Below are 21689 nucleotides of genomic sequence, written 5' to 3' on the forward strand. Positions count from 1 at the left end.
GTCTCCCATACGGCTGAAGGAAAGAGAAGGACAGAGGTGGGGTGTGCCAAGCATGGAGCACGGGATCCCGTACCAGCAAGCACCCAAAGAGAAGTGAGGGCCCTAACTTCCATCTTGACAAAAGTCCTCCCTGTCACCCGCATCCCAGACACCCCATTTGGGCATTTCTGACCTATTCCCATAGCACTGGCACGTCTCTCTCCAGGCCTGCTGTGCATCTGCTTTTAGGGCCTGTCTGCCTCCCTCCCCACCTGGCCTCTCGGCTCCAGCCTCCCCACTCCGGGCATCACACATGCTGGATCCTTGGCCAGTGTCCCCCATCCTGCTTCCCTGCTTTGCTCCCACTCACCCCTAGGCCCTGGCTGCAAGCTGGGTCTGGGGCCCATCTCAGGAGCCCTGCATTCTGTGTTTTTCCATCAAGCACATGCGACACAGTGTCAAAACTGTCCCCTTGCATGACAGTGAGCAACATGAGAGGAAGCATAGAGCAGGGCTCCAGCACACAGTGGGTTAAAAATACCTGCATGAGGCCCTGATCCCTGGGTATGTGTCATGCTTTCAGAACCATTTCCTGCAGACCCCGCAGTTTCATGGCCAGATGTCTTGATCTGGCTTCCCCTGAGTCCTGTCCAGCACAGTGGCCTTCGGCCTGCCTTAGATTTCATCTCCAGGTGCCCCACTCAGCTCCTCCTGCCTCCTCAAGAAAGCCTTCCCAGGTTCTCCAGCGTGTGCTTGAGTTCTGATCTGCCAGGGCCTGCTGGGCGGCCTTTCCATGTGGATGGTGCTACCTCTGGACTCAGACTGCCCGTCCCAGATGGCTGAACTCTTCATGGGGCTGAGACCTGCCACCCGGTGGCTAACTCTTGGGGCCTCAGTGTTCTCATTTGCAAAATGAGAATATCAGAGCCTCCCTCTCCGGGTAGCAGAGCTCAGGCATCTTAAAGCCTGGCAAAGAGCAGAGCCCCTAACAAACCAGTGCTGCTGTGAAGCCATCATTTTGCAACTGTAGCAGCACCCAGGGCAAAGCCCTGCACACAGTAGGTACTCAAATAATACCTAAAGTTGCAGGAAGAAAAATGCATGGTGTTTCTAGCTAGATGGTTGCAGGCAAGGATCTGAGCCTTAGTTTCAGCCCCTGTAAAATATGAATAATAATCGTATATACCTTGCTTGGGTTCCTTGGAGAGGTAGATGATGGGAGGGAAATAAAACAACAGCCCCAAGTAGGACTTGAATGAATAAAATATATAGTGTTTATGTGCTGCTTCCTAAATGTCAACCCTCCTGTTATGCACTGAATCTTCCTAGCTGCCCCATGATGGAGGGCCTCCCTTTACCACCATGAGGAATCTGATGCACAGAAAGGTGAAGCCACTTGAACAAAGTCACAGAGCAGGAAAGGCAGAGGCAGAAGCTTGTCATGGGCCTTGAAGCCCCTGCTCAGATCCACTGTGCTCTCTGGCCTACCATGATGACTGTTCCTTCCTGTTCCTACTTTACCCACCCACTCCAGGGGGAGAGGGGCTCCCTGATCTGAGTCTAGAAGACAATTCTGCAGGTATTAGGCCTCTGTCCCTTCCTGAAGGTGCAAATCACTTAGATACCCTGAAAAAGTAGGCTCCAGGAGCAGCATGGCAGGTGCTTCAGGGATCACAGACTTTTGGGTTGACAAATCTGGGTTCCAGTCCCCATTGTGTCCCCACTCTGCTTTGTGCCCCGGGGCAAGTGAAGGCCTCTCTCTGAGCCTTGGTTGCACATCTGAAAAACAGGATAGAAGAAGCCACCCTCACTGATAGAACTGGAGTGAGGACAAAGTCAGGGAGACCCTCGAGGCCCATAGCCCATGGCCTATCCTGGGTCCCCTTTGCCTGTCTGGTCCTGTATGCAAAGGGACAGTGGAGATTCTGAGACTGGCCCAGTGGGCTTTCCAGCTACCGCCTGCATGGTGTCAGGCAGTGATGATGGATGGACCTGGACACACTCCTCTCTCTGGTGACTGTCTGCCTGGTGGCCCTGCTCAGGCCATACTACCCCGCTTGGGCCACTCTGGGTAGTGGTCCAGAACAAAGATGTAGGGGAAGATATGGGTGGCAAATTGAGATAAAATAAAGAGGAAGGAGAAAGCAGAGAGGAGGTGGCAGGGGCAGGGGACGTAAAAGGAAGCAGGGCTGGGGAGATGGAGGGAAGAGCTGGGATGCTGGGGAGCAGGGCTGGGGCTCGGCCCAGAGGACCCTGGGTAGGCTTATCCAGCAACCACAAAAGCCCTGATGGTGATGGTAATAATGGCCACACTCTGAGCCAGTTCCCAGTGATGCCAGCACTATGTGCCCCAGTGGCTTGGGCCGAGCTGATGATCATTCCCCCGATGCCCCTACAAACAACCCTGGCTGGGGTCTCAGAGTGGGTGGGGGGTCTGTGTTGTGTGGTCCCCCCAGTCAGGAGGTCCTATTTCCAGCCTCCAGCCTCCTTCCAGGCTCAGAGAAGTTGAGAGGCTGGGAAGAAGCAAGGGGTTTTTCAGTTGGGATGGCTCCTTTTAAACAATCTCCCAAGACCACCACCCAGGGACTTCAGGCAGCCCCCGCACTGCTCCTGGCTCAAGGAGAGCCTGGAACTGGGCCCAGTGCTGCCCAGTGTAGAATCCAGGATCTTGGATAAAGAAGGCAGGGAGGGAAAGGACCTCAGGTGGGTGCTCAGCTGTCTCCTCAGTCCTTCATAATGAGCCCCCCTGAGCATTTATGATGTCCCCTGACCCAGTGTAACCCACGCAGCAGGTGCTCTCCTGGAAGAGAGGAGTGTGGGCCTCTGCTTTGCAGCTGGGACAACTGAGGCTCAGAGAGCTGGAGGGACTGCCCGAGGCCACTCAGTGGAGGCTGCACTGGACCCAGCGCCCTGCTCCAGATTTCTGCTGGGTTCCTCCCCTTCACCCTGAAAGCTTCCAAATGAATCATCTTCATATGTGGGGGGCTGCAGTGGGGCCCAGTGAGAGAGTGGCTATTTGATACAAGGAGAGAAGGGGAGGGACAAACTTAGAGAGGTAGGTCCTGGCTGTCACTGGCTGAAGGTCACAACATGCCAGTGAGTCAGCACCATAGATTGAATGGAGGAGATGGGGAACCCAACACCAATCATTGACCACAGAAAGTGCCCAATAAACAGCACCAAGCCATCCTCACCCCACTGCAATGGGACTAAATGGATCCTCCCCTCCAGGGCAGAGCAAGATCACCTGAGTGACCTGCTCAGAGCAGAGTTGGAGCTACAGCAGGTGCTCTGAGGCCTGAGCTGCTGAAGGGCCACCATAGGGTCCCCTAATTGGGGCCTCTTGTTAACCTGTGGGCCAAGTCAGCATCCATGAGCTGGAATGAATTCCATTAACCTACTGCACTCTCCACCAACAACCAAACCCTGTGGCTTTCTAAAACTCCTACTGTGTGCATGACCCAGCATCTAAAGCAGAGACATTCACCCAAAATAGAGCAGGAGTCACATATATCATTAAAACGTGCCAGTATCCACACTTTTAAAAAGCAAAAGGAAACAGGTGAGATTAATTTTAATAATAGGCTTTCTTGGTGTGTCCACCACCCCATCTTCATTCCCATCATCATTGAGGTAGAAATGTCTATAGTAGAATTTGCCTCTCATATTTTTCCAGCTAAGTTATTGAGGTCTGGCAGGTGTTTTGCATGTATGACACATTTCTATCCAGATCTGCCATGTCTCCAGCTCCACAGCTATGTGTGGCTAATGGCCACAGCCTCGGTGACACAGTCCTAGACCAAAATGGGACCAAAATGGGCCTGTCCCCGGGCCATAAACCAAGTAGTTTATTTTTTTTTTTAATTCTCTATTTTAAGGAAACAAAAGCTTGAGTTCATCCTGTAACCAGTTTATGTTTATACTTTAAGATGTTGATCCAGAACATTCTTTGAACAGGCCCTGCATCGTTGGTAGATTTTTTTTCTTCACCCAGAGAACCTGGCCCCAGGGCCACATCAAGAGAAACCGGGGTATCCTTGTCACCCCTGAGCCCTAGCACAGAGATTGCTCCTCTCTGGAGAAAAAGATACATAATGCCGATCACTGTGAAATTTGCTGCTGTGAGAACAGCTAATTTTTCACACCCAGACAAACTGGCTGGGTTTGTTAAAGCCCAAGATAATCAAATAATCATTAACACTCATCTTTGCCTGCCTGTCTTTCACATTAATGTCCCAGTGGGGAGCAGCTCTGGGTTTGCTCAGACACAGCCTACTTTAAAATTCTGGCTGGTCTTCTGAGAAAAAAATATTCGTCCTGGAAATCTTACAACAGATGAAGCGATCCTCTCTAATCTTATCCTTGTAGCCTCTGCTCTAGGCCTCCTTATCTCATGGGCTTGCAAAAGAGAGAGGGAGGGAGGGAGGGACAGAGAGAGAGAGAAAGAGAGAGAGAGAAACGGGGGGGTTATACATATATCTTTATGTTTCATACACGTTCATATAAATGTATGTAGATGCATGAAATAACAAAGGGGAGACACCAAGCAGGACCGGTGGCCCCTCCTCCAGTTCTGCAGGGCTGGGCAGCCCTGGCCTCTGCCTGGCCAGGGTGTGTGGCAGCTCCTCTCTGCACCACCAGCTGGCTGGCTGCACAGGGCACAGGACCTGGGGTGGGGGCGAGCACCCAGGCAGCCCGTCTCTGGGACCTGCCTGCACAGGCAGACCTTTCCCACACTCACTCGCTCTTCTCACTCCATCTGCCCTCCTTCCTCACTCCTGTTTTGTTTTTTTAAACTCAGGTATTTTTCCTTCCAACTTCTCTCCTCCTCTCTCTCCTGGCCTCTCTCCCTCTTCCTGCCTCCCCCCGCTCTGTCCTCCATCTCTCCTGCCTCTCAACTGGCTCCCCTCCTCCCTCCTGCCTCCTCCCTCCTGGCTCCCCCCTCCTTCCCCCAACCCTAGCCCCTTCCCTTCCCTGTCTCCATGGCCCCTGGCAGCATGGACACCTCCCTCCACAGCCTCATTTCACTGACCCCATTACACTCACCTCTGTCCACCCCCAGCTTTAATTTCTGGTTAATATGTTCTCAGCCAAGGAAAGAAGAAAAAAAGAGGAGTGGGGGGAGGAGAGGAGTTTTTTGAATAAATCATTTCATCATGTGAGGAGCTAATCTGCAAATGATGCTGCTGCTTTTGGAATTTTTATGCTGCATGTGAAGTAGGGATTCAGAGGCCCCTATTCAGACCCACTGGAGGCAGCTCTGGGAGGCCCTGCAACATCCTCACCCAGAAAGAAACTGGCGGAGAGAAAGATGCCTGCGCTCCTCGCTTTGGCCAAGCCTGAGCTGGTATCACAGAACCAGGGACCTAGGCCCAGCACTCCTTGCCCATCAGCTGTCACTCCCTTCACCGAGCCATGGTGGGACTGAGGGGTAGCGTCCAGGCCTCCATTTCCCCACCTGGACCCCTGGAGCTGGAGGGCCTGACGCTGATACCGCTGTTTAACGGTGACGAGTTCTGCTCCTTCTAATGTTGAAGTTTGAACACTAGAGAAGCACGCCAAGGCAAGCATATTAAGCAGGTTTTATTTAAAGATAATAATACAGACTCCTCCCGGCAGGAAGAAGGGGGCCTTAGCTGATGTTCTAAAGTCCCCAAGAAGTGAGCGCACCCTACATCTTTTATAGGTTAAAGTCTCTTTTGTTCTCCAGCTCTCTCCCCCCTTATCTCTCCTTCCTGCCTACATGACTAGGCCTGGTTTTGCATTAAGTGAAAAGCCATGGGCAGGGGGAGGGCCAAGGTGATTCAGGCAGGTAAGGGCCCAGGGGGCATTACTTAGCAGCTCCATGCTTGCAGTCCTTGAGCAAATAAATTTGCAGGTAAATTTGGTAATCAATGGGCTCTGGAGATCCTTGACATTCCATTCTTCCAGGAACAATCTCCAATTTCCAGGGGCAGATGGCTTCATGGCTTCATTTCCTTGATTTGTCCCATCCCCTATTTCTACACTAACTACCTGTCCTTAATTCTGGCTTCAGCAGCAGCCTGGTGATTTAAATGATATCCAGCTTGAATATGGAGTGTCTAAATGCTCTCTCCCAGAGCTTTACATGGGCAGAGACCTGCCTCATTCATTTGTTTAGTTAAGGAGCTACTTATTGGCACAACCTCTAGCCACTGTCGGGTGGAAGAGACAGGGACCCTGGTGGCCATTGGGGACAACTCCACGGGGTGGGAGGCAGCCGGAGGGGACTAACAGAGGGGACTCAGCAGTTATCAGTGGCTGGTCCTGGAGTCCCGCTGAGTGTATGGCATTTGGAACATGCAACGTGTGAATTAGAAGTGATACTGTGTGTGTCCCCATGAGGAGCCACGTGGGGCAACCGAGGCGTAGGGCAGAGAGGACTCGCTCAAGTTCACAGCTGGTGAGTGACGTGGGGCAGCGGCCTTGTGCAATGGAAGGTTGAACGTGAATTGCTTGGCTTGGTCAGTTTCTCACACCAGCTCTGGTGTGCGTGGCTAATTGGCAGCCATCAGAATCTGTCCTGAGTATTGCTGGTGGGGTTGCAAATTAGTGCAGCCACTCTGGAAAGCAGTGTGGAGATTCATTAGAAAACTTGGAATGGAACCACCATTTGACCCAGCTATTCCACTCCTTGGCCTATACCCAAAGGACTTAAAATCAGCATACTACAGAGATACAGCCACATCAATGTTCATAGCTGCTCAATTCACAATAGCCAGACTGTGGAACCAACCTGGATGCCCTTCAGTTGATGAATGGATAAAGAAACTGTGCTAAATATACACAATGGAATATTACTCTGAGGGTCCTGCACACCACCCACCGCCCCCTGCAGACCTTCCCCTGGGCGAGGCTTTCCACATCACTAAGGCCAGGCTTGGGCTCAGCACCTGCAAGAGTGGTAGAGTGGTGAGGGGACCTCCAATGTTGCGAGGAAGGGCAGGTGGCTGGTTTTGGGACTGGCTGTCTTGAGTGTCTCACTTTTGTGAGATACACGTCTGCCAGAGGCCTGTCTCTTTCATTTGCCCAATGACAGCAAAAATAACAGTGGTGAGAACGCAGTGGTAAGTGGGACTGACACCCCCCTTCAGCTTTGGGGAAGTGATAGGGAGTGGTGGGGACTGTGGCATTTGGGAGGATGCATGAGAACAGCAGACACCCAGCTCTGGTGCAGTATTGCCCCCTGGAGCCTGGTCCCACCGCTGCTGGAACTCCAGGTTGGTGACAACCTGTCTGGTATTAGGACTGCTCGTGGCCCCCACGCCCCTGCCCAGGGGCCTCTGCTTCACTCTGCCCTCACATCCCTGATCCTCACGCATCCTTCTGGGTCTCGCTCTTCTGCCAGGGGATCTTCCCAACCACAAAGGCTTATCTCCAAACTCCTGCACTAAGGCAGCCAACATTCATTCATTTGGGGACCTTCTAGACTTCCACTCTGCCCCAGCATTACTGGGACTCTAGTTATCATTTACTGAAGATTTTCTTTAAACTCCTTTTTCTTAAGCTACGTTATTTTAAAAGAACACTTGGGACCAGCACTACACACACAATGTTCCTTTGCCATAAAGAGAAAACCAGAGAGGAGCTCAATACAGTGAGAGCCATGGAGGCTGTTACATTCTAACCAGAGAGTTTGACAGGCTCCTCCTCCTGACATTTGCTCTATATGTTCAAAGAGTCAAGCAAACAAATGCCTATGCACACCTGCAGGACATTCTGGCTGCACCCAGGTGAAACAAAGTTGCCAATGATCCCCATGAAAGTATTCTTTCAGCTTTATTCCTAACAGTGCTGAAGGCCAAAGTGGAAACCACCCAAATGTCCAACCACAGGATGATGGGTCATTAACAGAGCTATGTTTATTTGAGGGAACTTCGACAGCAATGAAAAAGAATGAACTCTAAACACAGTATAGCAAAGATGAACTTCACTGACGTAACAGGAAGTAAAAGAAGCAAACTCAAAAGGCATGCATTTGTCTACCTGTGGATGAATAGGTAAATAAAATGTGTTGTATTCACACAGTGGAGTATTATTCAACCATAAAAAAGGAATGACTACAGATCCATCAGTGGATGAACTTTGAAAATATTATGCTAACTGAAATAAGCCAGACACAAATGAACACATGGTATAATTTCAAATACACATTCAGAATAGGTAAATCCATAGAGATAGAAAGCAGATTTGTAATTATTACCTCATATACAAATATGACTGCATGACCAATGTGATCCTACAATATGTATAATCAGAAAAATGAGATTACACTCCATGTATGTATGATCTATCAAAATGTATAAATGCATTCCACTCTCATGTATAATAAATTAGAACAAATTTAAAAAATTTTTAAAAATAATAATTAAAAAATAAAAAAAAAATAGAAAGCAGATTTGTGATGCCAGGGACTGGAGAGGGCAGGGGGCTTTGGGGATGACATGAAGAATTCAAGGTTGGTTTTGGAGGTGATGAAATATTCTAAAATTGACTGTGGTGACATTTTCCCAGCATTGTGAACATACTAAAAGTCAGTGAACTTTAAAATTATGTGGGGTGCAAATTATACCTCAATAAAGCTAATAAATACTATATGACTCTGTTGAACTGAAGTTCAAGAACAGGCAGACCTACTCTTGGGGTCCAGCAGGGAGGATGGTGGCGAAGGCACCAGCTGGGAGGGCCAGTTGTAGCCAGGGGCTGGGAATAGTCCACTTCTCCCTGCGGATATGTAAGCCTTTGCACAATCTGCTTAAGATGGGTGCACCCTTTTTTGTTTTTTTAAGAGAAAAGTGGCTGGTGTTGAAGATGGGGCTGCAGCAGATGGAGCCCTTCTCCTTGATGGGGCAGGGTGGTGGAGAGCTGGAAGGGAGTATCTTCCTGACACTGCAGCTCTGCGCTGGTTAATGCAGTCTCCTGACAGCTGGGACAGGCGCCCTCCCTACAAACAAGGTCAGCGGGAAGCAATCCTGGGCCCTGGGCCTAGTGCTGGCCCCGCCTCGGCTCATTGGGAATGCGCACTTCGAAGTCATTATCATGGTTCCCATTTTGCAGTGAGGAATCTGAGGCCCAGGGAGGCTAGAGAACTGCCAGGGTCTCCCAGGTACTGAGCGCTGGGCTGGGCTTGGAATGGCCTGCAGTGCGAAGGCTTTGTCACTCTTCCTCTTTCTCTGAAGCTTGGACACCCCCAAAAGCCCTGCCAGGATGTCACCAAGCTCTTCTCAGGGAAGAGAAGCTCACTAACCCTCCAGATGACTTGTTCCACCACTGGACACTGTGTGTCCCCACAGCCACCTTGAGCCTTGGCCCTAGTGCCTTCTGGTGTCCACTCTTGCTGCTATGGCCTCTGGACTAACTCAGATGGACAGAGGGAGGGTTCTTCACCCCCCAGCACCCACACCTAGCAGACTCTCCTGCCCCTAGGATGCTGACCTGAGCCTCTGGGGTCCTTATGCTAAGCAAGGCCCCCTGCAGCCTCCCCAAGGTTTCCATGTTGGGGACATCCAGAGAACGCAGTATAGTCTTGTCCATCACTGAAAAGCTCCTTGCGAATCAGACGACCTCTTGAGTTTGCAGAGAATCACTTTCCCCTTTGGAGCCCAACTTTCTGATCAGGTAAAGGAGGGTTGTCATGACAGCGCTCTCAGTGGCTGATGGCTAGGTCAACCCAGATATCGGGGAAGTGGCAATATTGTCTTAAATACCCAGAGAAAGTGGGGGAGACGTGACAAGCCTGAGGTCTGGGATAGGACAGGGTGCAGGGGTGATCAGGGAGCATTTGCTGGGCAAGGGCTCAGTCAAGGTCACACTGTCCAGACCTCAGATGAGCCACTCTGAGCCTGAGACTCCTATCAAATCCTGGTCCCTCCCCATCGGTCTATATGAGGCTTAAAGGTGGTCATGCCTCAAAGTTGCACTTCTTGAACCTCAAACTGTTCAGGAATCAATTTTCTAAATGCAGCTTCTGGGGCAATGGGCTTTGGGTATTGGTGATAGAGACCCTGGATTTCTGACCCCAGATATGCAGGTCTGTGGACCACACCTGGGCTAGCCACCCACTAAAGCTCTTTGTAAACTGCAGGAGCTCAATAAATGCAGGTGTTTCTTAAGAAAAATGTGCAGCATCTCCAAAGCCTTAAAGTTCTGTCTTTCCAGAGTCCCCTCCTCTTGCTCAGCCTGTCCCTGACACTTTGCTCCCTAATTCTCCCCCCTGGGAAGGCCCCCTCATGTCCCCTTTGTGTTTTCTGCTTATCACCTGCTGGTCTTAAACTCTCCCTGAGAGCAATCCAGGTCTGGGTCTCAGACTGGTGCCTAGTGACACCTGACAGAGGCATTGTTTCCAGAAACCAGTTCAGGACACTGACAACAACCTGGGCAGGGCGCTCCTTCCCTCCTTCACTGGATCAGAGACACATGTTCAGGAAACTTCTGCAATCCATCAGTGGACTCCAGCTCACCAGCTCATGCCTGCTTCAAGCCCCAAGTCTGAGGAAATGAACACATTCCCAAGGTGTAACTGCTATTATAGCAGAAGGCAACACGTGCCCTCTCACTGCTTTAGGTGACCTGGCAATTTCCATATTGAATGTATTCAATTAAAAAAATTTTATGAAGAATGACTCTGAGTCTGGCTAACAGCAGTCATCCTTAAACAGTGTCACCCCAATGTCATGTGTCAATGCTTTAGAGAGCAAAAGTAAGAGTCCTAATTATACATATTATAAATTACATCAGATTATTGTACTTTTATGTATATAGGTTGTCTCATTCAATCCTACTGTTCAGAGAACAATTTAATGGCATTTTTCTTTGCACAAACTCATTGTCCCCTGTCTCCTGGAAGTGCTAAGGCCAGTTGCTTGATTGCTACTTGTTTGACTTTAAGAAGTGTGTTTATCAGAGTCAGATTGCTTATGGCTCCCTAAATGCACTCTGGAAAGTGTCCTGTGTGATTTTCGTACCTCAGGTCTCCTGAGTGGAGGACAGGACAACTGAGTGACCAGCCAGCTTTGTAGTGACTCTGGGATGTCACCAGGAGTGTCAAGGAGTTGGTCTCAAGACCTGTTGAGAAATGACTAATGAGTTGAGTTGTGTCTTCTCACCCTCTCTCTAGCATGCCAATTCATTCTTCCTTGAACACAACTTGTTTCTTAAGTGAACTGCTGAGTCATCATGAACACAGTGAGATGTCTGGACCAGGAGCACCACTCATTTTAGTAAGAGCCATGTGTGTGTAATCATGATCCCATTAGGAAATTATATATACTCATGCACATATGTATATATGTATGTGTAAATATATAGTTTATATACATGTATATGTATATATAATTTTCCATTGACTATTAATGAGGGACAAAATTAAAAACAAAACCCCAACTTGTATTGAGCTAATGAAGCACAATGCAGTGACTGAACCACTCTGCATAAACTCCAAGAAATGGAATGTTCAAGTTTTGAGGACTCCCGATAGTGATTTCCATTTCCTTGTCATTTCAGAAGTGAGCTGGATGAAGTGTGCCCTGACACATTTTCAATTTGTTTTTTTAGCCTTGCTTTGCTGTTCTGGGTCTCTTTATGATAGAATGTGAATGGTTTCATGCAATGTTAACATTCCAAGGAATGTAGGAAGTGTCCACTTGGAGGCAGGGATCCAGCGAGGGATCCCTCAGTGTCTCAGGGACAGGGCTGGGCTGATCACCCCTTGATCAGGGGTGACTGCAAAGCAGAAGGTGGGGTCCAAGGGGAAGGGGGTGGAGAGTCTTCATGAGAGCACAGTTGGAAGGTGGGCTGAGGGGAGGTGTTTGCAGAGAGAGCTACATCACAGAGTGAGTGGCCAGAGAAAGCCAGGAGTGGGTTGCAGGACATGGAGAGTGGAGGTGTGTGCACAAGACAGGGCAAGGAAACGGGCTGCCTGAGAACCCGGGACCTCACCCTGGGCCTGTCGTGGTGGAACCTTCCTGGGTAGTGTCATCATTTGGGTACACAGAGGTCTTTAGATACAACCAGACTGGGGGATGTTAATAAAGTAGGAAAAATGGGGACACTTCACAGCAGTTCTGGTGCTGGTAAGGAATGAGGTGCAGGTGTGATTGCCGGCCCAGGGCAAAGTCCTTGAGAAGCTTGGTGGGTTGAGGAGGTGCCACAGCAATGTCTGAGAAAGCTGGGACATTGCCATGTGGTAGAGGCCTCCCAGAGAGGAATGAGGGAGTTGGTGCACCATTGCTGGATTTGTTCACCAGGAGCCACAGGAAGGAGCATCTACTCCTAAATCCAAGATGGGGAAGAAGGCATGGATGGGAAGGAGACAGCAGCCCCCAGCTGAGCTCTGGCATTCAGGAAGGTGGAATGGCTGAAGGAGCCACTTGGGGAAGGGCAAGGGGCTTCAGGAACTTTCTGCACAATAGAGTCATAGACTTAAGGAGCCAGCAGGTCTCAGGTACAGATGAGTTGGAAAGAGGAGAGGACTGGGAGAGGTGGCTATTGGGATGCTGAGGGAAGCAGGCTCTCTTGGTTTCTAGTCCAGCAGACACATGGGGATAAACAGAAGGGTAGGTGGCAGCAGAGGATCACCCCTCTGTAGGAGACAGCGCAGAGGGACTTTTAATAATTCTATTATACTTGGGAAAAATGCAATTCCTACTTCTGAATTCTTTTTCAGAAACTATCAGTTTTATTTTTCTAATTTATTGGTGATGGTCCAAAGGGTTTCCCATCCATGAGAGAGCATGTGACCTGTCCTCCCAGACGCTGGAGGTTATACCTGGGTTCCAAAGACAAATTTGGGTGTCTCTATATTGTTTCTCCTAAAGTGTCTAAAATGTTAAGTTGGTCTACCAAAAAGATAAAAAGAAAGCTGAGAGACTTTCAGACTGTTTGATACAAGAAAACTCAGAAGGTTGGGGACATTTCCATATTGAACTCTGTGTTAGCATTATGAGGCATTTCTCTTTTTTTTGAGATTTCATGCAAATTTTTATTTTGAACAATTTAACAATATTTATTTTAAGTCTAAACTGATAATGTTTATTTTTCAGTTAATAACATTTATGGAATTATTTTAAATAGTTTTTTTCTTAAAATACAAGAAAACATTTCATGGAGGTATAGTTAATACATTCCCTTCCCTATTTAAATGAATATATTCCTTTTAGTAGTATTCAAGTAACAAAAGTAGTACTTTATTTTTTTATGGAAAATTTGGTAAATAATTGAATGTTATTTTAGTATCTGGTTCTGACCCCTCTTTCAGATCGGCTTCCCTCACCACCTCCTCCAGAACCTCCACGTCTGGAGCTACTATATGATTCTCTAGGAGCATTGTACACCCTATCCATAGATGTGAACCCTCGTTCTTGTCTACCACCACAATCACGAGCACCTGAGTAGACATCACTTTGGCTGCTTGAATAAGGTTCCTGACTTACACCATATCCATCTCGTGAGCTGTTATAATCATCATAGTGACTGTTTCCACCATAAGGCAGTGAGGGTCCTCATGTAGGAGGTGTACCACGGGAGCTCCCATAACTTTCATATGAATTCTGTAAGAGCTTCCAGTTGGATGATCAGAATCTCTATCACAACCCCCACCACAGCCTTCATGATCACTATAGCTTTTAGAGGAATGTTCATCCCGAGAACTGTAATGGCCATAATCACAGCATGCATAGTCTCTATGTGGCTGACCATAATCCTTGTTACCTCGGGAACTTGGATAAACTCTGCTTGAATAACTATCCTTAGCAGAGTAACCATCATCTCTTGGTGACACAAAATCATCTCTTCATGATGAGACTTGCTCTCTGCATGGCCCATCTCCATAATTCTCTCTTCCATGTGACAAGGGACCTCGTCCTCCCACACTACTATTGCTTCTTGTTGGAGCAGAGGGAGCATATCTTTTAGGAGGAAGACCTCCACTTCTTGAAGTTGGACCTTGTTTAACAGGAAAATGGCCCTCTAGAAGAATTCATGTTGAAATTCAGAGAATATCCATCATCATCCAAGTGTCCTGCACATGAAGGATGCCCTCTTGCCCCTCCATTTCCTTCTCTGCCACATCTCAGACTTTTTGGAGGCCCTCTATTTCTTGAAAGAGGTGGTAGTCCTCGCCTACTACCACCCTCAAAAGATGGTTTTTTGGCTTGCTCTACTTTGTTTTTCCATCCAAAGACTTTCCATTCATATCTTTTGCAGCATCCTTAGCATCAGCAGGGCTTTGAAAAGTAATAAAAGCAAAACCTCTGGACTTGTTGGTTTTTCTGTCCTTCATCAAAAGAACTTCCATTATGTGTCCAAATGTCCCAAATACTAATTCAAGAGTCTTTTCATTGGTCTCTATATTGAGGCCTCCTCTGAACAGTTTCCCAGGCCGAATAGCTTCCATCATTTTGACACATCCGGATGGTGGCAGCGGTGGCAGTGGGTGGCAGCGGTGGTGGCAGTGGCTGTGGTGGCAGCAGTGGCAGCTTCTTTTCAGATTTCCTTAGAATCTACCATTCTGTCTCACCAACATTACCAGCTAAACTAATGGCTAAGGTCAATGGGACACCAATATATTGAGGCATTTCTATTGTTTGTAATCACTTTGTTTCTATTTTATTTTTATTTTTTATTTATTTAAAAATTTTTTTGGGCTGGGGAGATAGCTCAGTTGGTAGAGTGCTTGCCTTGCAAGCACAACACCCTGGGTTCGATCTCTAGCACAGCAAAAAAAAAAAAAAAAAAAAAAAAAAAAAAAAAAGGTTTTTTTTTTACAATAAAAAACTTCTTTAGAATTTACTGAACAACATAAAACAAAAGTTGGGCACAAATTTATATGAAGTATTTAAAACAACAATTCTGGTGTTCACTCAGCATCCTAAATTTATACAAGAGCTTATATTTAATAGCAGTGTGAACATGATGTAGTCAAACCAGATGCATCCTGAACTGCAGAGAAGAGGGGTTGATCTTATCTAGTCCTTACTTTAACGCACTGGAGAAAAGGGTAGGGAAGCAGCTGAATCTTGCAACAAAAGCTGCCTTTAGACAATTGAATTTACCTGATCCAAATTAATTGGAAATATATTCAGGATTTGAAGATATCAGTTAGGCAGAATGACTAGTTGTGGGTATTCACACATCCATTAAGATCTTTAACTTCTTTTTTATAACTTAAGAATTCATGAGTTTTGCAACCTCTGAGACTAGGTTTAGCATCTAAGATGAGATGCAACTTGAAATGGTTTGATTGTGCATGCTATCATTTCCTTAATGGTAGAAGCAATGCTTCAGGGGCAGGGATCAGTATTTTGGAGTGTACTTAAGCAACATATAGTATGATTCCAACCTCCCATCAATTTTTTTAAAGTTTTTTTTAAAAGACTCAGCTAATTTGTTGTATTTTATTTCCTTCTTTTCTTTTTTCTTTTTTATTTATTAGACTCTTTCTAAGCAAAAAGCAAAATCAAGTTTATAACATATTTACTAGGGTCTATAGAGCTATACTGGGAAGCCTGGAAAAATCTAATTACCCTGCAGCCTTTGAAACTTAGTAACATAGAACTAACCAATGTTCATAATAATAAATGGTCTAATTCTCTGTGCAAACTCTACGCTATTTTTACATTTAACTTGAAGATAATTATGAAGAAAATGGAAGAGACTGTGTTCCCTAAGTTGCTACTTTAAGAGGCTTAGCTTTATTTCCTTGAAACCCAGTTTACTCAATGATTCTAGAATGTCCTATTGTTCTGTAATCATGCTGTTTTTAGGAAATTTCTTTCTTTCTTTCTGTTTTTTTTTTCAAGTCTTATTGCCTGTGCTATTATTTTGTAGAACTGATTTTATGTAAGTATGAAAGATTGTAAGAATTTAAATATTTCTAAAGAATCAATCTTCTAATAACAAAATTTTTAATAAAGACATTTTTCTCACTGTTATGTCATTTTATAATATTTTGGAGAAGAGTATGAAGCTATATATTGACAATGAGGAGTTCTGGCATCATTGCTTATAGCTATAGGATCCCAAGGCAAACTGTTACTTATATGGGTCTCAGTCTTATTGTCTAGAAACACAGAATCTAAGGACAGATCATTTGTAAAGTTTCTAAGTTTTCTGTAATTGTTTTTCTTCATAGACTTGCACTTACAAAATAAATTTAGTAACAGCTATTATTAGACCATGAAAATACATAAGAATTTTGAGGAAATGTAATATCCCCCTTCTAAAATTGAAAATCTTAAGACCTTCAGGGGTTTTTGAACACATCCAGCAAATTAATATTAAAATTATTTTTAGCTTAATGAAGTAATTTATATAATATAGCAGTATTTATATAAAATGTCATTTCATTTCTATGAGGCAGGATATTTTATTACAGAGAACAACACATAGTCCATATTTTAATATGCAGGATATTAGAAAGAAAATTATCATTTGGAGATGAAGTTACGCAAATCTTGTATAAATATATTACTGCACTTTAAAATTTAACATACAAAAAAATTGCACAGTAGCACTTAGCCACTTTTACACACACTTTTCGGTTCATTAGTCCAAGAAATATTTAAAGAGTGCTTAGTATGTGCTAAGAACTATCCCAGATAACCAGGATACCAGTGAACAAAACTGACAAATACACTACCTTTAAAATGAACTTACAGGCTGGGGGTGTAGCTTAGTAATAGCACTTACCCAACATGGGTGAGGCCCTGGGCTCTATCCCCAAGTGCAGCCAAAAACAAGCAAGCAAAAACAAAAATAAAAAGGCAAACAAAAACATACTCTAGGGTGTATGATAGGAGTTGGGGACTGGGAGAGGTGGAAGGGCAGACAGAAGAGAGGAACTAAACTTAATAACTTGTCAGAGGTATAGGGATAGGGTGGGCAGGAGGACCATGGCGTGCCTTACTGATGAGGTCATATTTGAACAGAGATCTAAAGAGAGTAAGAGCTCTGTCCCCCAGAGGGAACACTACACTAACACAGGAACTTGCTTAGTAACCAGTCAGAGGAAGCTAAAAGTGAGATGTAAGAGATGAGAAACAGTCAGATGGGTGTGCGTGAGAGGGAGGGTGTGTTCATGTGTGAGGAAGGGTGTAAGGGTCTGAGGAGAGGGCTGTTGTCATGAGTACCTTGAAGCCCCCTGAGGAGAAATGAAAAATCATTGGAAGATTGGGTGCAGGGAAGTGACACAATCATGGATATTTAACAGAATCCCTATGTCTGTTACATTGAGAAAAGACTGAGGCAAGGAATGGCAAAAGTGGGGAACCAAATTATAAGCATGCTGCAAAAAAAATTTTGAAATCAGTGACCCACAGTGAACATGGTGGGAAAACATTGGCTTCTGGTTGTATTTCAAAGGTAGCATCAAATGAATTTGATAATAGAGAGATGAGAAAGAGAGAAGCCAAAAGTGATCTTAGATTTCTGACCTGAGCATCTAGAAGGTTGGAGTTGCATTAGCTCAGATGAGAAAGAACATGGAAAAGGGTGTTTTGAAATAAGGAATGCTTTGTAAATCAATCATCGTTTTAATTTTCTATACTATAGGCAAATATTTATGAAAGAAAAATTGAATGTTTTCATTACCTTCTGGTTTGGGATATTTTATAATATTTTATGTTTTTTTTTTAAATTTGTTAGGCACTATAATGGTATATATCCAAACCATCTGAATAGTCTGAAAATTCTTCCCTAGCATGAAATTTGTGCAGGTTTAGATTTTCTTGTATTTTCACTGGGACAATAATAAGTTTCAATCATTTAAAGTGCTACTGGAATATTTTAAATTTAGTTTACATGAAGTAATTATAGTTTTAAAAAATTATCATTAACCATTTATTAGCTGACATATGCCTTTTGATTAACACATCAAAAAGTAGAAGATATATAAAAGAATATTTTTCAGTTACTCCTCTGAAAGGGCATTAATATCCAATTAATATATAAAGAACCCAAAAAACTTAAAACAAACCAAAAAATACCCCCAAATATCTCAATCAATAAATGGGCAAAGGATCTAAACAGACATTTCTCAAAAGAAGAAATGCAAATAGTCAACAAGTATAGGACAAAATTTAAACATCCTTAGTGATCAGGGAAATGCATATCATAGTTACACTGAAATTTCATCTCACTTCAATTAGAATGGCAATCATAAAGAACACAAATCTCAGTCATTGCTGGCAAGGACTTGGAGAAAATGCAAACTTATACATCATTGGTGGGACTGCAAATTAGTATGTTCACCTTGGAAAGATGTATGGAGATTCCTCAAATGACTAGAACCACCATATAATCTAGCTATCCCACTGTTCAATATTTAACCTAGAGAACTAAAAGCAGCAAACTATGGTGATCCATGTATATCAATGTTCATAGTAGTGCAATTAACAACAGCCAAGTTACAGAATCAGCCAAGTTGCCTGTCAATAGAAGAATGAATAAAGAAAATGTGGTATATAAAGAGAGTGGGGTTTTACTCAGGTGTAAAGAAGAATGAAATTATGCTGATAAATGAATGGACCTGGAGAACATCATGCTAAGTGAAATAAGTCAGACTCAGAAAGTCAAGCATCAAATGTTTCCTAAGTGGAAGCTAAAGAAAAAAAGGAGAAAATAAAAAGGAATTAAAAAAGGAGATCTCATGAAAATAGAAGGGAGACATAGAGTTAAGGAAGATCAAGGGGGTAGAGGAAAAATGGGGAAGTGCTGAGGAATGAAGTCTATCAAAGTGTGCTACATCCATGTATGACTATACCACAGTGAATCTGCTTATATATGCAATTATCATGTACTAATTAAAATAATAATGATGATAGTAATAGTAGAAGGGAGAACAATAGAGTAGAACCAAGTGGTTCAGGAGGGTGGAGTGGGAAAGGGACACACGGAAATGAGATTGATCTAATCATGTTATGTTCATGTGCAAATATCACAGAGTGAGTCTCACTATTTATAATTACAATGCACTCGCCACCAAAAAAAAGGATCCGTGAGAGTTTAAGCTTCTAAATTTTAAGGAACAATATTGTACAGGGGCATTTTAGTCAGGACAAGAAGAAAATGAAGGGAAAGAAGAGTAAGAAATGGGAAATGGGGTTGTTGTCAGGCTTCAGCTAAGCTGAGAGGCCATGATCAATTTAAGGTAGTGATTCATGGCATCTGGGGGGTCAGATTTGCCTTTCTAAATTTGTTGTCAACTACAGAGTCTATCCTCATAAGAAATGCCCTGACATTCAAACTTTTGCTTACAATTTTAGAAAATTCAGGGATTCCTGGAGACCTCCAAGTGTGGATGTCTATGTTTTTAGGAGTAAATCTGAAATGCTCCAGTTTGTAGATTCCTTCTCTAGAATTGAACCAATACAAAGTCAATAGAAGAAAGAACGCTACCATTCAAGCTTTTACTAACCTTCTGAAAATGTTTGTCTTTTCATTATAAAAGAGTGTAGGTGGAGGGGGCAGTTGCATGTAGCCAAAATGATTAACATTTTATATAAGAGCTTTTATAGTAAAGATGAGGGCCAAAAAAGTGGAATCTTCTGGTCCAGAAGACATGTCTTCCATCCTCTGCCCCACTCCCAGCTCCCAATTATTTTGAGTTGCTTAATACACTTATCATGAATAAAACACTAGTGTGAAGCAAATTTATGGGCACTTAAAATATTGTCAAATACAGAAACTTATTAGTAAGAATCTCACTGACCGATTTTTCTTCCTTTTTGTATACTGCTTATGTATTTTGAATACAAAGTATTCTAAGATGAAGAGCATGTAAAGCTTCCCTACTTACGACTCTGTTCCTTGAGTTGTAACTTGTAGTGATTGATATCTAGCAGTTTAATTAAAATAAAAGTTTAATGAATGTATATTGAGTTCATTTCCCTGGTAATGAAAATGTTGAATATGATGGCATAGCAATGAAGTTCTTTGTTTATTTTTTCTTTTTAAAGACTGCATTTTGATTCATTGTACACAAATGGGGTACATTTTATTTCTATGGTTGTACATGATGTAGATTCACACCATTCATGTAATCATACATGTACATAGGGTAATGATGTCTGTCTCATTCTCATTTCACTCTACACAATCCAAAGTTTCTCCATTCTTCTCTTAACGCCCACCCCCAAACCCCACTATGTATCATCATCCACTTATCTGGGAAAACATTTGGCTTTTGGGTTTTGGGGATTGGTTTATTTCACTTAGCATGATATTCTCTAATTCCATCCATTTACCTGTAAATGCCATAATTCTATTCTTCTTTTATGTATAGCCTCTACATTGCCAAATCCTAAAAGACATTTCAAGATTCTCTCCATCCCAGATATCCATTTCTGAATCATAAATTTCTATCTCTTCAAAGTAGTTTCTATTAACAGAAAATAGGTCACAAGCCATAGTAGGAGTCCTGACAGGTAATGTTCTGTCTCCTTGCCTCCTATTCATTTCTCTTTGGGGAACAAGATACCAGCAGAAATTTAGTTTAATGTTAAAACCCCTGCAAGTCATATCTAACCCAGCCATGCATTCAAAGGCCTCATCGCTCATCACTCAATGATGTGGCATACGACTTTTCCTGTCTTCCTTTATTCTTGCCAGCAAGGGTTCCAGCCACCCTAAAGCACATTCACAGTGTGCATCCAGAAAAGTTATGACCTGCCCTTTTGAAGCAGCTGCTCTTGGAAGATGGGCTCCTATTAACCCAGAGTGCTCTTCCATCCTGATAATTTTTACTGTTACTTGTAAATTTTTCATGTAATTCTCTAATGACAACTTGAGAAAATCTCTTTCACTGGCATCATCTACCAAGATGGCCTCAGAGAGCAGGTAGTGTGGGGAGCGATTTACAACACTAAACAGTTCTAAGGGGAGTGCTCCAAACTTCATGATGAAGCACAATGACTACCTTGTGTCTGGAAGTTCTTCAGGGTAGACTTTTGTCTTGCATCCTTCCATCTTACATCTGGCAGACTTTTATTAACGGCAATCAAATCACAGGCCATAAGGTTAAACTGATTGATTTTGAACAGCTCTTTCGTTTTCTCCTGGTCATCCTTAGGAATCAGCAAAGCCTTTCCCATTTCTCCTGGGTCTTCCTGGTTTTTTGAAATAATAGCCCTCAGTGCAGGCAACGGGTACCTCTCCTTCTTGTCATCACACTTGTTATGTTCACTGAAGTACAGTAGAAAGAAGACATCCACAAGGACCCACATCAGTGAAGTGGCCAGAACCACCTTGCAGTAAACCAGTCTCCTCATGTCTTTACTTGATTTCTAGTTAACACAAAGATTGAAGGCAAATGCTTCTGTGACAAATCCAAGCCAAAGAGGTAAACTCCAGGTTGAAAGCAGGATGCATCTCATGTATGTAGTGCTTGGAAATTTCAAAATGACTTGAAAACATTCATCCTCAAAATACTTCAGCGAAAGTGCATCTGCTATCTTGGCCAAGGATTCCATGAAAAGAGAAGGTCAGTCCACGCACTTGATTCTGCCTCCAATCAAGCCCTGCGGGCACCCCTCAACTGCACTGGAGTGTACTGCTCACCACACCTGCACTCACCTGGATCCCATGCTGGCCCCAGAGAGTGCCGCTCTGTGCGCAGCCCCAGCTCCCGCCTGCACTCTCTGCAAACTTCTTCCCAAGCAGAGCAAGTCGGCTCTGGCCTCCAACTTGGCCAGCCC

General features: G+C 44.4%; 2 pseudogenes across 2 annotated transcripts; both read right to left on the bottom strand.

Annotated features, from left to right (window-relative positions):
• Window positions 1-13226: 13226 nt before the first annotated feature.
• On the bottom strand, window positions 13227-14395 carry LOC306668127 (RNA-binding motif protein, X chromosome-like; annotated as a pseudogene). The gene has a single exon. The product of its transcript is annotated as an RNA-binding motif protein, X chromosome-like (transcript).
• A 5873-nt stretch (window positions 14396-20268) lies between these two features.
• Window positions 20269-21398, bottom strand: LOC306668906 (polypeptide N-acetylgalactosaminyltransferase 13-like; annotated as a pseudogene). Its single transcript has one exon. The product of its transcript is annotated as a polypeptide N-acetylgalactosaminyltransferase 13-like (transcript).
• Window positions 21399-21689: the final 291 nt, after the last annotated feature.

Source organism: Sciurus vulgaris, assembly GCF_902686455.1.
Source record: "Sciurus vulgaris genome assembly, chromosome: 8".
Classification (NCBI taxonomy): domain Eukaryota; kingdom Metazoa; phylum Chordata; class Mammalia; order Rodentia; family Sciuridae; genus Sciurus; species Sciurus vulgaris.